Source organism: Corvus cornix, chromosome 7 (assembly GCF_000738735.6).
Source record: "Corvus cornix cornix isolate S_Up_H32 chromosome 7, ASM73873v5, whole genome shotgun sequence".
NCBI classification, from domain to species: domain Eukaryota; kingdom Metazoa; phylum Chordata; class Aves; order Passeriformes; family Corvidae; genus Corvus; species Corvus cornix.
This window is the reverse complement of record NC_046337.1, coordinates 6,831,721-6,844,483: the sequence shown is the minus strand read 5'-3', so window position 1 is coordinate 6,844,483 and position 12,763 is coordinate 6,831,721. Positions and strand designations below refer to the sequence as shown.

The window sequence follows — 12,763 nt, the reverse complement described above, 5'->3', positions numbered from 1 at the left end:
AGCTCTACCAATTCTACTGACCAAGATATACTGTTGTAACCACTGAACACATCAGGGGATTAAAGAGTTAATAAAAACATAAGAAACTGCACAACTAGATAAAGTACAATCTGTCACTCAGATATTGGAAACAGACTATGAAGATGCCAGGATAAGTACATGTACTTATATACAGAGAACACTTTAAACAGTTGACCAGGATTTATACATGCTGCAGCTGTCACACACACTGACATCCAAAGAGCCTATGCATACTTTCAGTGGAAGAAATTTCTAGTTATTTGCCATTTTGTAGAACTGTAAATCACATAAATGCTCATATTATTACCATGTGTTCCGAGAGTTTGCATCAACAGACCATCTTGGAAGAATTACAATGATGAATTATTGACAGTATCTCATATAGCTGGCAAACATTTATTTGAAATGCTGTGGTACAGAACCGGCCTCTTTCCGGTCTTGAGATTGACCCTAATGTAAACTATAGCATACAACAGATCAAAAAATATATAGCCTGGCTCTCAATTTGTGATCTCATTTTTATCATTTGATGGTTCCCATAAAGATTGTTTATTATTGGTGTGAAATGCTGGAACCAAAAAATCCTGTAGCTGGAAGCTGGAAGTCTCAGTAACTGAGCCAGAGTGACTCTTCTGGCCTTCTCTAAATATGCTTTATTTCTTCTATTGAATAAACAAACAGTCCCATTCTGTAATGACAACACCAGCCAGGATTTTCCCATATTGTTTTGACAGATGTTGTCAGGGACTGATTACAAAAACCTGTACACCTAGTAGATATTTACTGCTGTGATGTTCTATAATATAACTGAACTACATGCAGAACAAACTAACGTCATAGGAAGCTGTGCTAATGAAAAGCCTCTGACTATGGAACTGCAAAATAACTTTTCAACTGCAGCAAAACTATTTTTAAAGGTACTGGAGATAAAAATATGTTACTTGGTACACTGTACTAATAGAGCACAGAAAACGATGAATTGATTACTAAAATAACTTAGTGTTTTGTTCAGGCACCTTGCAGTGAAAGATCACGTCCTTTTCCAAAAGTCTCAATACTCCAAAGCCCTCAGCCAGAACAGCCAGACCAACCCTCAGCTGACTGCTACTTGGTTCAGTACATTCAGTCAGAATTTAGTCTATTAATTATGTTTTCGGTCTGTATTTACAGATAGGTGGAATATGCATCAAAGCTGGTGGGGCTGAATTATAAAAAAGTATTTTAAAGCATTTTCTGGGGTTTGTGTTACACTGACCATACCCATGCATTATTTTAAAAAAATAAATAAAAGTAGACTGAATCCCTGCTACAATTACAAACAGAAGTGTGAAACAGAATGATTTTCTATTATCAGGTGTTAATGTGCCCTTCCTAACCGTTAAAAGGAAACCTGAGACACTGCACCATCACGGGTTGTCCTTTTGAATGCTGCTTTTCAGGACTGTAGTCCCCAGTGGCCCTGACATTTACTTGTTAAATAGGAAATCACAAAGTGAGTACCAAGAGGACAACATTCTTTTGAAGCTCAGGGAGAACCAGGGGACATCACAGTGAGGGGATTTGGATAAACCAGATAGTGTTTTTGCAAACCTGGTTGACTAAAAATTCTGGAAATTTAAAACCTGTAGCTCTGTATGACTGACCAAAGAGATATTAAATCATTTTGTCTGTGCAGGATGAGGAACTACACAATTCATGTGTAAAAGTGTATTTCCTCAGTATTTCTCTAGATTCCACAGAAAGAGACCTGCATGAATGTGTGCATACACACTGAGGGTAGGGTTGAAAGGATAAGTAGAGATAAAAGGGTATCAACACTACATTGCACATTTGCAACAACTGAATCCTTGTGTGGTTGGTTGGAGGAAGATCCTAACATGACATGAGCTGAAAAGTCTAAAAACGTTCACTGATCAAACGGTTTCACTACTCTCTCTAATAAAATACTTCCTTTGGTAAAAAAAAGAAGAGAGATTTTTTAATTAGCTGTGGAAATGTATCATTTCATGGCTTTCTTCTGTAGTTTGTCTTCAGGTGTGTTAAACAAGCCCAAACCTGAGAATGTGACAATTTTTCTATTTATAAGTAAATTTAAATAAAACCTACTGAAAACTGAAAAAAGGCTTAATTCTTCACCAGTGTGAAGAAAATTTGAAATATATTCACACAATATAGTGCAGTTGGCATCCAGAAAGTAAGGTTTTAGGTGGGATTTAGAATACCTTAGCCTTTCCAAGGATACAGGCTTAAGTGACAGGCTTTCCTGGATATCAAGGACAAGACCAAAGCCCATTTTAAATCTTGTAAAGTTTTCCAATGATTTGCATTACTATTAGACTGATTTGATAGAAATCTCACAAAAGTGAAAACAATCTTCCCAGTTATCATGTGCCTTTACTTAAAATCTTAACTTTCCTCATACTAACTTTCCTCATACATATAAAGAGCATTTTTTCGATAAACACAGCACCACCGAAGCAGTTGAAAGCAGTCCCTGCCTGGGAAGGATTATGAACTGTCTATCATCCCTCTGTGCCCTAAGTAGGGTCAATAAGTCATTCTTGCCATGCACAGTATTATGTAAGAAATTACAAAGGGGCCCTATTTAGATGACCTCCTTTTTTTTGTTTCATATTCTAATTGCCCAGCTAAAAAGAACACGTTGTCCCAGCGGAAACTTTAGGAACAGCACTGGGTGAGATGCGCATACAGGAGCACTTTACACGTGCACTCTGACCTCTCTTGACACTGCTGATTCTTTTCCAATTTCCAAAAGTTTCCGGGAGGAAGCAAAGGGAGTCAGCCCTGTCTATGTGATGTCTCAGTGACATTTCTCTGAGATGATAGTTCGCTGGGATTTGCACATCTGAAACTCCCTCCAGGGAGGCTTGTGAAAGCTTCAGCCTAACCTACTTTCAGGATTCCATGGAGTAATTCTGTTCCAAGAGCCAGCAGCCACTGATGGCAGCAGGAAGATGCAAAGGAGTGCAAAAGGACCTCAGCCCTGTAGGATCCAGTGAGGCCTAAAAGCCGCTCATAAAAATGAAACATCCCCATGAAGTTATTGAAAATCAAGATCTGATTTAAGGAAAAAGGTGGACTTTTGGGGGAACAATATTATTGAATTAACACAAAACCAAAAACCAAGTATGCCTTCAGATGAGAATCAAGCAAAAGCTTTATTAAAAAAAAAAGAAAAAGCAAGCAAATTTGAAAAAAACCACATTCACCCTCCAGTATCTTTGAAATCAGTTATGCTTCTAGCTAAAAAAAATGTGTCATTGTGAGACATATGTGATGACACTCATAATATTTCTAGCCATAGGTTGCATTAGATGATCAGAAAGTCAGGCTTAATCTGGCTTCCTCTGATACCTGAATTCCAGACCTGAAGCAGCTGTGGCAGAGCAGAGGCTCTCCCAACACATTCATGGACCCCCACACTGAACTTTTTAATGTTGCCTCCTCAAACAGAACAAGTTGTGGGTATTTTCAGCTCTCTCTTATTTTTACCCTTGTCTCATGCTGCAGAATCCCAAGGACTATCTAATATATTAGCTTCTAAAGGCATCGTCTTTTCATGCCTCCTGAATCCAATTTAAACTTCAAACTTTATTTGATTGAAGGGGGATGATGCTTAGCACCCCTGTGAAGAAAATGAAGACTGTTAAATCCATCAACAAGTGATTCATCTTTCAGATGAAATGAGCACTACTAGGAAATAGTGGAATAAAACAGATCCCCAAAAACCAAAACAGGTAGGCATCATCTTTAATCTAAATGCATTCATTTGCACTGTTCTGGTCACCTTCAGTGATTATTAGTTCCTGCATGCAAGGAGAGAAATGTAAACTAGAACCAGTCAGTGAAGGCAGGATGCCAGGGAAGCAAAGTAAATAAAAAGGCAGGAGAATTTCAGCTCTAGTGAAAGAGGATGCAGCATTACTGATTGCACCACCATCTTCCCAGTGGGTTATATACAAATGAGGACTGGCAAAGGTGAGGTATCCTTATAACAGATACACACAAGCTGGGTCCCAAGTACTTGTCCCAAAGTTTGGCTGGGTGAGTGCTGATTCCAACCCAGCCTTGCTGCCCTCAGACTCTTCAACCCCTTCACATAATGCAGCACCATTTATTTTACACAGTGAGCTGTGTTGCACCTCTCCTTCTCCCTCTGACACCTGCCAAACCATGTGAGAGGAATACTTCCCTCAAATTCCTTGCCTTTACACTGTAACTAATAGAGCTGACCGTGGGCCTACAGGAAAGCAAAAAAGTGCAGTTGCCACAATTACTGCAATCTAATTGTTCCGAACGAAAAATATTTGTAACTCTTCAAGGCTGTCAATGATTCTAGAAAATAATTCTAGAAAAGTTTTGCTTAGTTTAACCTACACAGCTGATAACTCTTCTATTAAAATTTTCTGTACTTTATACACAGAGCTCTACAGATTTATTTCATATCCATATTATGTTAGTCATATAAATTTGTCATTTAAAATTATTTTAGGCATAATGTTTACAGAATTATTACAGTAAGAAAGCTTATTGCAGAGAGATTCCAGTTTCAACTGCAGAAACCACTTGGTCTAATCATTTATGGGAGTAAATAAATGTTATGAGACTTCATGGAGAAACTATTATCCAAATTACTGAACAACAGAAAAGCCTTTATTATGTTCCAGGAATGCATTTCTGGCAGAGAAAATAACATTTGTATACAATGTCTTTTTATAGATTAGACAGGAGAAAAATGCCTGCATTGATGTACTGCAAACTGCAGGGATTTTTTTCTTTCCTGAAGAATTACAAGTGACATCAGTTTCCAAAATGTCTGAGGAGAAGAGAACATACTTTGTTAAAAGAATTCCAGCCTTTCTTATTCTGCTAAATTGTGTACTAAGACAAACTTTCCCATTGTTTATTGTTTGCAGGTCGTGGCTCTGGTGTAAAGAAAAAGTGCTTCGAGCTCTCAAGTATTCCTCCTGAATAATTATTTTATTGTCTTCTCTTGAGCAAAGCGGCAAAATGACCTGACAGAGATCTGTAACACCATTTGCCAGGAGCTTGAAGCCTCTGCCTCCAGTGGATAAAAAAGCCCTGTGAGGTCTCAGCAGACTGTTCTCAGGTTAGGTATTCCTGGATCATGTTGGTTCAAGAAATCCTCTTCAATGGCCAGATATATTGTATAAAAAACTAAGTAGTAATCACAGGGGTTCTGCAGAGGAAAACAGCTTGTAAGATTTTCCCCAGGGTGGTAAGCAAAATGCACATTGTAGAGGGAAAAAAGAAAAGAGCCAAGGTGTTGGGATTTTATAGTAAATCTCTAGGGAATTCTACTTGTTCTCCCCTTCATTGCTCTAGCCAATAACTGGCAGAGTTTTGGGCCACACTACTGAAGCTGTCTGATCCATCAAACAAATCTTTGCTCTGAAATAAACCTGAACCTCTTTCCAGCTTTGTTGATTCTGACTGTCAAAATATTGGTGCTGGAAGCAGCAGGAGCAGCAGCCAGGCTGGGATGAATGAAACCCCCTGTGGAGTATGACATTATCCAGGCACCTGCAGTACCACCACAGGACTTCTTGTGTGTCCAGCACCTGCAGCATGAAGCTGCATCCTCTCGGTATTAACAAAGCCCAAATGAAGCTGCACCTAAATTCCAATGTCTTAAATCATATTAAAGAGCAAGTTAGTCTCTAAAGCCAACTCGGTATGTCACTCAAGCATATTTTTGGATGACACCAACTGCCACAGCTGCACTGAGGCTCAGCTAGTAAGTTCAACAAATTCCATCCTAGGATCCTTTCCAATGATAAAAAATATAAGTATTTACTCATGGTTGCTCCGCTCTCTGCTCTCCACTTCCTCTTATTTTTTTCTTGTGTATGAAGGAAATAGCTTTGTAGGGCAAAAAATCCCTCTAATTAAGTGTGCTGGCATAGAGATCAGCCTGCTGCCTTGCAGTAAATCAACAGTTTTGCCATTAGAGAAAAGAGAAAATGTCTTTGATCACAGCACAACCTGTGTGGAGCTCTTAGTGGTCAATGAAAGAAGCACCTCATTACAGATCCTCCATCAAGAAGGAGAAGTTAGCTCAGAAGATGAGATAGAAGGCAATCTCAAAAAGCCAATACAAATTTCAGAGTAAGAAATTGGGTTCTGCAGAAATTGTAGTGCATGGCTCATGTTGCTAGAAAAGACCTTGTTAGAAGTACCCGCATCTTGATTCAAACACAGTCTTTGTGTTGCACAACAAAACCACTACATTCCCCAGAGAAGCCTCTGTCCTCTCCACTCTATCTCCTTTAAATGAACAAAGAATCCATTTAAAGATATTTAGTTTCAAAATTATTCGGTTTTGGCACTCCACCACAGCCTCCTGAGGGGACCAGCAGCAGTACAGGGGCCTTGCTTTCTGCCCTCATAAAGCTCTCTTGTTGAGAGGCAGTCCATAAAGTGTGCTTTCAGTTTTTACTGTCAGTAGTGATACATCACATTTGTATCATGCACGTCAGGCCAGGCAGTCACAAAGCCCTTTACCAGACCTTATTTCACAGAAGAGCTGTAAATGCACATCCCACCCATGCACAGATACCCCCTCAGAACTGCATGTCTGTTACCTGCATGGCCCAGGTGATCCTTCAAACCTCCCAGCTGAATACTTACCCAGCCCAGCTGGATTTAGATTGCAAAAGAAAGCAGGATTACATTATTCTCCACAGCATTTTGTAAACCATGAAATTTTATATTCAAATATTCCTTGTAACATGTATCCCTATCCTACAAGACTGCACAACAATTCATGCATTTATGTTAAATAATTCAGGCCAAATATATGTTGCAATATTAAAAGTAAGTTGTTAGCAATAAAAATGGCAAGAGACAAAAAATCAGCCCCATGCTTCTCCACAGAAGAATCAGGGAGGTATAAAATATTTTTTACAAATTTACCTGCACTAACTTGTACCTCATGATGCCAGAGAGTGTTGCAGAAGGTAAAACTGTTGCTTCAAATGTGAACATGGTTCCAAGAACGCATTTTGTCCCCACGTAATTTTTTGCAGTAGGTCAGTTTGGTTTTGAGCTGTACACAGCCTTTCTAGACTGAAAAAAGAGGAGTACTACAAGTGCAGACATTATTTGGATTGTGTCTCTGCATGCATCCCCTGTGGGCTCAGAGAGGTGGAAAGAGTAGGAACTACACAGCTACTGTTATTTTCTCTGGAAGGGTGATTCGGAAAGAATAAAGAATTGGCTTTTCCTTTAGGACCAATCACAAAACTGAGCCAGTGTGAGTGAGAGGCTGGAAAACAGAAGTAAATTACCTTTCTTCCAACAAATGAAAGAAATAAAGGCAATTCCTTCCTTGGAGCAATCATATTTCTAAAAACTGGTGTCTAGAGACACAGTCTGACCCTACAGGAACAGAGCTAACAGCAATGAAGCCAGCTGCCTTTCCAGGCAAAGTTCTCCTGGGTTGATGTGACAAAGACAACATTCATGTGGGCTACCACTAAAGAAATCATATCAAAATTACTCTGAATTCCTGCTTAGTGCTTCTTACCACAGACAACAGAAAGGGACAACTCCTTGCCTTTGGACAGGAAAATAAATTTGGTCCTGCAAGGAAGGATATATGTCTGGAAGAGTAATTTCATTAAGGCCCAGGATCCATTCTGTGATCCACAGCTACCTGCACTGATCATCAAGGCCTTAAAAATCTCATTTAAGTGTGATGTCCTCATTTATCAACTCTAGTTATCACAAGATTAAGGTTTTGGACTACTGCCCTGAACTGTCCAATTGTGGAAAACTAAAATACAGTGTTCATTAGACTTGCTTTCTAGGAAGGAAAGGATTGTCAACAACTTCACCATGTGCGTGATGATTTTAATGCTTAGGTGAGAGGCTGGAGAGCTGCCTGTTATGCCACCAACAAACTGTGCCAGCAATTTGAAGAAGGTTAATCTCAGTTTATCCACAGGCTCTGTGTGAGGCTTGAAATGATCTCTTTAAAGACTATAAAGAGAGAGTTTCACCATGGTGGTGAAGTTCTGCAGAGAACGGGCTGCCTCAGCTCTTACAAGCTCCCAGATTTGAAGGACAGCCTAAATCAGTATTTCCAGTCCCATGGCTTGGGTAATTCAAAGATACCTGTAAGTTTTTGCTTCATCACTGACTATTGCTCTTTTTTTTTTTGACCAGCCAATGACTATTGATCATTTCGGTTATCCTTATGCCATAAAACTGTAGGAAAAAAAAGGAAGTTTACCAAAGAACTGGCTCCACAAATACTTAGAGGTGCTCACAGGGCACTGCCAGCAACATATCTCTTGCAGTACACTCAGAAAATCCTGCTTACCTTCTACTATTTCCTACTGGAAATCATTCCTAGCAAAATTATACTCAGCATGATACACACATCTGGTATACATTACTCTTTCATTTAGGTTTTCCACTGGCTGTGTGAGAGGGTGTAACTATTTATATTACTTCAGTATTTCTTCTCTTCCTCCATCCATTTATTACACAACTTCTATGTTTAGTAATAATTATCTGTCCTCACAACAACTTGTCCCCCAACTTTCCTGCATGTGATCCATGGAAAATACTGACCAAATCAATGACTAACAAAAGAAAATAGAAAAATTATTTTTTTTAAAATCCTGCAAACCCAAAAATCCCAGAACTGCTTCCCAGCAGGTTTTATTTTGTAATAACAAACATTATAAACGTTCAGAGCAAGAATTGGTCAGCTTGCTGAGGAACAAAGTTTACTGTTTGATGAAGGTGAAGAAACATGAGGGCTCTTCTAGCCACTTTCAGCAATCTCTCTATAGAGACACAGCGCAGTAGCTGCATTTGCTTTCAGTTCACAGGTCACACAAACTGTCAGACACAACTTTGGTGTAAACGATAAATTCTATTTGTAATTAGTGTCAGTGATTTTCACTTTTAATCTAGAAAAACAACCACTATCTTTTTGGCTTTTTTAAAGGTATTTTGTTCCAAGCTGTTCTGGTGTTTGGCAAATCCTTACAAAGACCATTAGACCATTGTCCACTGAGAGGCAAAATGCTGACATTCGCATCCCAGCACACTGCTGCCTCACATGTGAGGACAGACCAAGAGTTCTGGAGTGATAATGAGTTTAGGAAAGAACTGTGAAAGATGCACTAAAAGTACTCCAAGCAAACACACTCCTCCCGGAGTCTCCTATTGCAAATAGCTTATTTCTGTCCCTGTGCCAGGAGGATTGTGGGGCTCAGGCCCAGCTCCAGTTACATGGCAGAGGATAGAGCAGTGGTAGGGAAACATGGGTCATGCAGCTCCTGCCACAGAAACCAGCGCCAAACCTCAAAGTTACCATGGCTGACAGAGGGGAACAGCTCCCTTAGGCCAATACCTTCATTTGTACCTTGCCATACCTGAAGCATTATCAAGCATTAAGATGCAGCGCAACATAAAAAGCAGAGGCCTCCATTCTCACAACTATTGGAGAATACCATGCACTTAGGAAAAATCCCCTTCTGCCCAGGTGGAAGGAATTTTGCTATTAGCTAGGCTTCAGGTTGGGTCAAACTTTCATCTTTATCCACTAATTAACTTGATATCTCTCCATTGCTGTACCACTTTCCTTAAATATGGGGCCAGGCTTCGTCCTCCAGAATTCCCTAGAGCACCAGAAGGAATAGTAAATCCTACCTAAAATTAATAGGTATTTTAATGTAGAAACCAAAGGGCACTTCACTGTTCAGGAAACCAGCAGAACAGCCATTCCCCTGTCCTACGGGCAGTATAACCATTGCAGACTCCATGCAAGGTTTTAAATAAAGGAGGGTATATATTCAGATACCCAAAAATTTCAGAGTTTGATCTGCCAAAGGCATGAAGTAGTAGTGGCTTTTACTGTAGCAGAATCACTGAGTAATACCACCCAGGGGAAAACTTGAAGCAAGTTCTCATCTGCTTGCCATTATAAATTATGTCGACCCTTCAGTCAGACTTATGTAATTTTCCCTGTGGAGACACACCAAAGTTGTACAACTTTTCAGCAAGTTATTCTGGGGAGAAGCCCAATAGAAACCTGCCTGTGTTTTGGCAGGATTTAAGGGCTAATATCCAAGGAAACAATCCAGAAAGCCAGCTTTCCAAAGGATATTTAGCCTCGGGGACACCTAAAAACTTTTTAAGTGTTCCCAAACCATTTCATCCACACCTGTGCAGAAGTGCAGGGCAGTTTGGAAGGTTTCTTACACAGCTCCACCTAAGCTCCCCCAAGCTCCAGAGCCCAGGCAGCAGTGCCTGCAAGGCCAGTGAGCTCCCCAAGACACTTGCTCCCTGATTAATTGTGAAGCAAAGGAGGCTCTAATTTGCAAACATCCAAACCCCAGCCTAGTGCTGGTACAATGAGATCAAGAAGGAAATACAGATGGTTATTGCATCCTCTGCACCTGTTTGTGTGACCACTTTCTAAGCACCTCTCTTGCTTTCTTTAAGGTAACTGATATATCACATGAACCACTGGGCATAGGGGATACATCTGTCATTGCACATATGCATAAAGGAAAAGCAAATGACATGAAAAATGTTATTATTCCTGAGGACCTAGATACATCTTTTGATTTAAACTGAGTCAAGACCATTTAAGACAAAGGCTTAGTTTGAAACAAATTTTGTTAGCCCTGAGATTCCATTAGAGAAAGAAAACCATGGACTGGCTTTTCAGTGAGTCTACATTTAGTTATCAGCTTCCTCATTTAGCAACTTTAGAAAGGAGTTATTTGGTCTTTTGTAATAATAAATTACTTATGTTTCACTGATTGTCTATAGATCTCAAAACTAATAAAAAAATCCATTTTACAATCAGTTAACTCTTGTTTGCACCCTCCTGTACCCTTACTGCTGTGGGGCTTGAACCAAACATTTAATGCTGCTATAGGCCAGGTGCTGCTCAAACTTATTGTATGTATACTATGTATTTCATAAGCACATAGACTTGCTTATTTCCATCATACTTATTGCTATTAACATTGACTCTAATTTTGCAACAGTGACTGGGGATTAGTTGGACTTACCCAAACAAAGTAGTTTTAATCTATTCAATAGGTTACCCTCTGTAATAATTGTCAATTAGTAAGGCTTTTTAAAAGAAAACCAACCCCTCAACTCAGAGATTTTTCGTGTTGATTCTCTTGAATATTTTGTGATTAACTGCATTACAGTTATTTTCAAAGCATATGTGTACTTGCCTTTATGTTTCATGACAAATGTGTCTAAAACTTGATTTTATAGTTGAATTGGCATTTATTTTGGCAATAAGCTTAGTTCTTATGAGCCTGTCTTCAGCACATGCTCTGTGCTACTTCCACATTAACAATTAACAAGGCACATTTAACTGAACCCCTACTGCTGCAATGTGATCTGTCACTAGAAACTTTGCAGGAGTCTTTACTCAGAGTTAACAAAAGTGAAGTCAAAACGGACTGACTGACTAGGACATGTTACAAGAGGAAGCAATCAGGAATTTCAAATGATTTCATATTAATTTTGTGTGGTAAGATACAACACCGGTAGAAAACAATACTTGTTAGTTTTGGAAAACATTTTTTTCCTATTTTATTTGTTACTTCCTGATTAAATTAAGAAAAACCTGAGATAACATAGGGAACACTTTTGATTCACCTGATTTCAAAGATTTGTTTTATATCAAAAGGTTAAAGACAGTGCCCTTCAATAAAATATTGCATAGAAAAAAACCTCTCTGAACCGTCTATAAAAATTTTGTTTCCATTTCTAAAATCAGCACAATGATCTACTGGTTAAGATTAAATTTTGCTAAGGCATAGTAGAGGCAGAAAAATTGGAAATCTCACATCTAGGCAGATGAAGGCATGAGCATAAAATGCCTAGAAAGCACCAACATTCAAATACAGATGTGAATTTAAAAGTCTGTAAGGTTTCTGCATCTATAGGACACATTATCCACAGCGGCTGCACACAGCAACTTCCTGGGCAAAGTCTTTCACCTATTTACATGGTCTGTTCTATCAGCCAAGCTTTTTCCCAAAACATGAGGTTAAATCAAAAGTGTTAATGGCATCTTTCAGTGCTACTAGCTGTAAAACTCTTTTATAATATCATTTAAAGCATTAAACAAAAAAATCTGTCCTTACTTACAAGGCAAAGCAGAAAAGGAAGGTCATTCATTACACCCCATTCACTATTTTCTGTTTCATTCTGTAAATATTATAGTGCTACTGAGAAAAAATATAATGTCTAAGGTTCTCAGATCTTCCTTCAGAGTTTCAATCACTTGCTTCCCAAGAAGGGGTTTAACAAATACCGCACTGTTCTGTCAATATTTGTATGCAGCACCACATAGGGCAAGCTGCCAAACTTGCATGGTTTAAAGAGCCAAGGGTGGAAAACTGACACCCTAACAAACACACTCCCGACTTTGTCTCTTTTAAGGTGGTGGTAAAAGTGTCATCTTTGCCTCTGACTGCAGTTTTGGAAGGCTCTTTTGTTTGCTTGCTCTACTTCTCCAGAAATGCAGTATTTGATAATCGCTGTTCACTAAACTTCAGGGATTTGTTTCATGCTCAAACATTTCTTATGCAATTATAAGCCTTTTGCTCTCCACCAGCTGCACTTTAAATGTATTTTAATTGGCTGGAATTTAGACGGAATCCATTTGGCAGTCATTTACATTTGAAGCACGCCCCTAGCAGCT

General features: G+C 39.1%; 1 protein-coding gene across 1 annotated transcript in view; it reads right to left on the bottom strand.

The window, feature by feature from the left end:
- Positions 1-12,298, bottom strand: part of NCKAP5 (NCK associated protein 5) — a 379,062-nt gene extending 366,764 nt beyond the window's left edge. Inside the window, exon 1 of the mRNA XM_019290553.3 lies at positions 12,208-12,298. The gene's annotated coding sequence lies outside the window, so the exon portion shown is untranslated. The remainder of the gene's footprint in view (positions 1-12,207) is intronic.
- Positions 12,299-12,763: the final 465 nt, after the last annotated feature.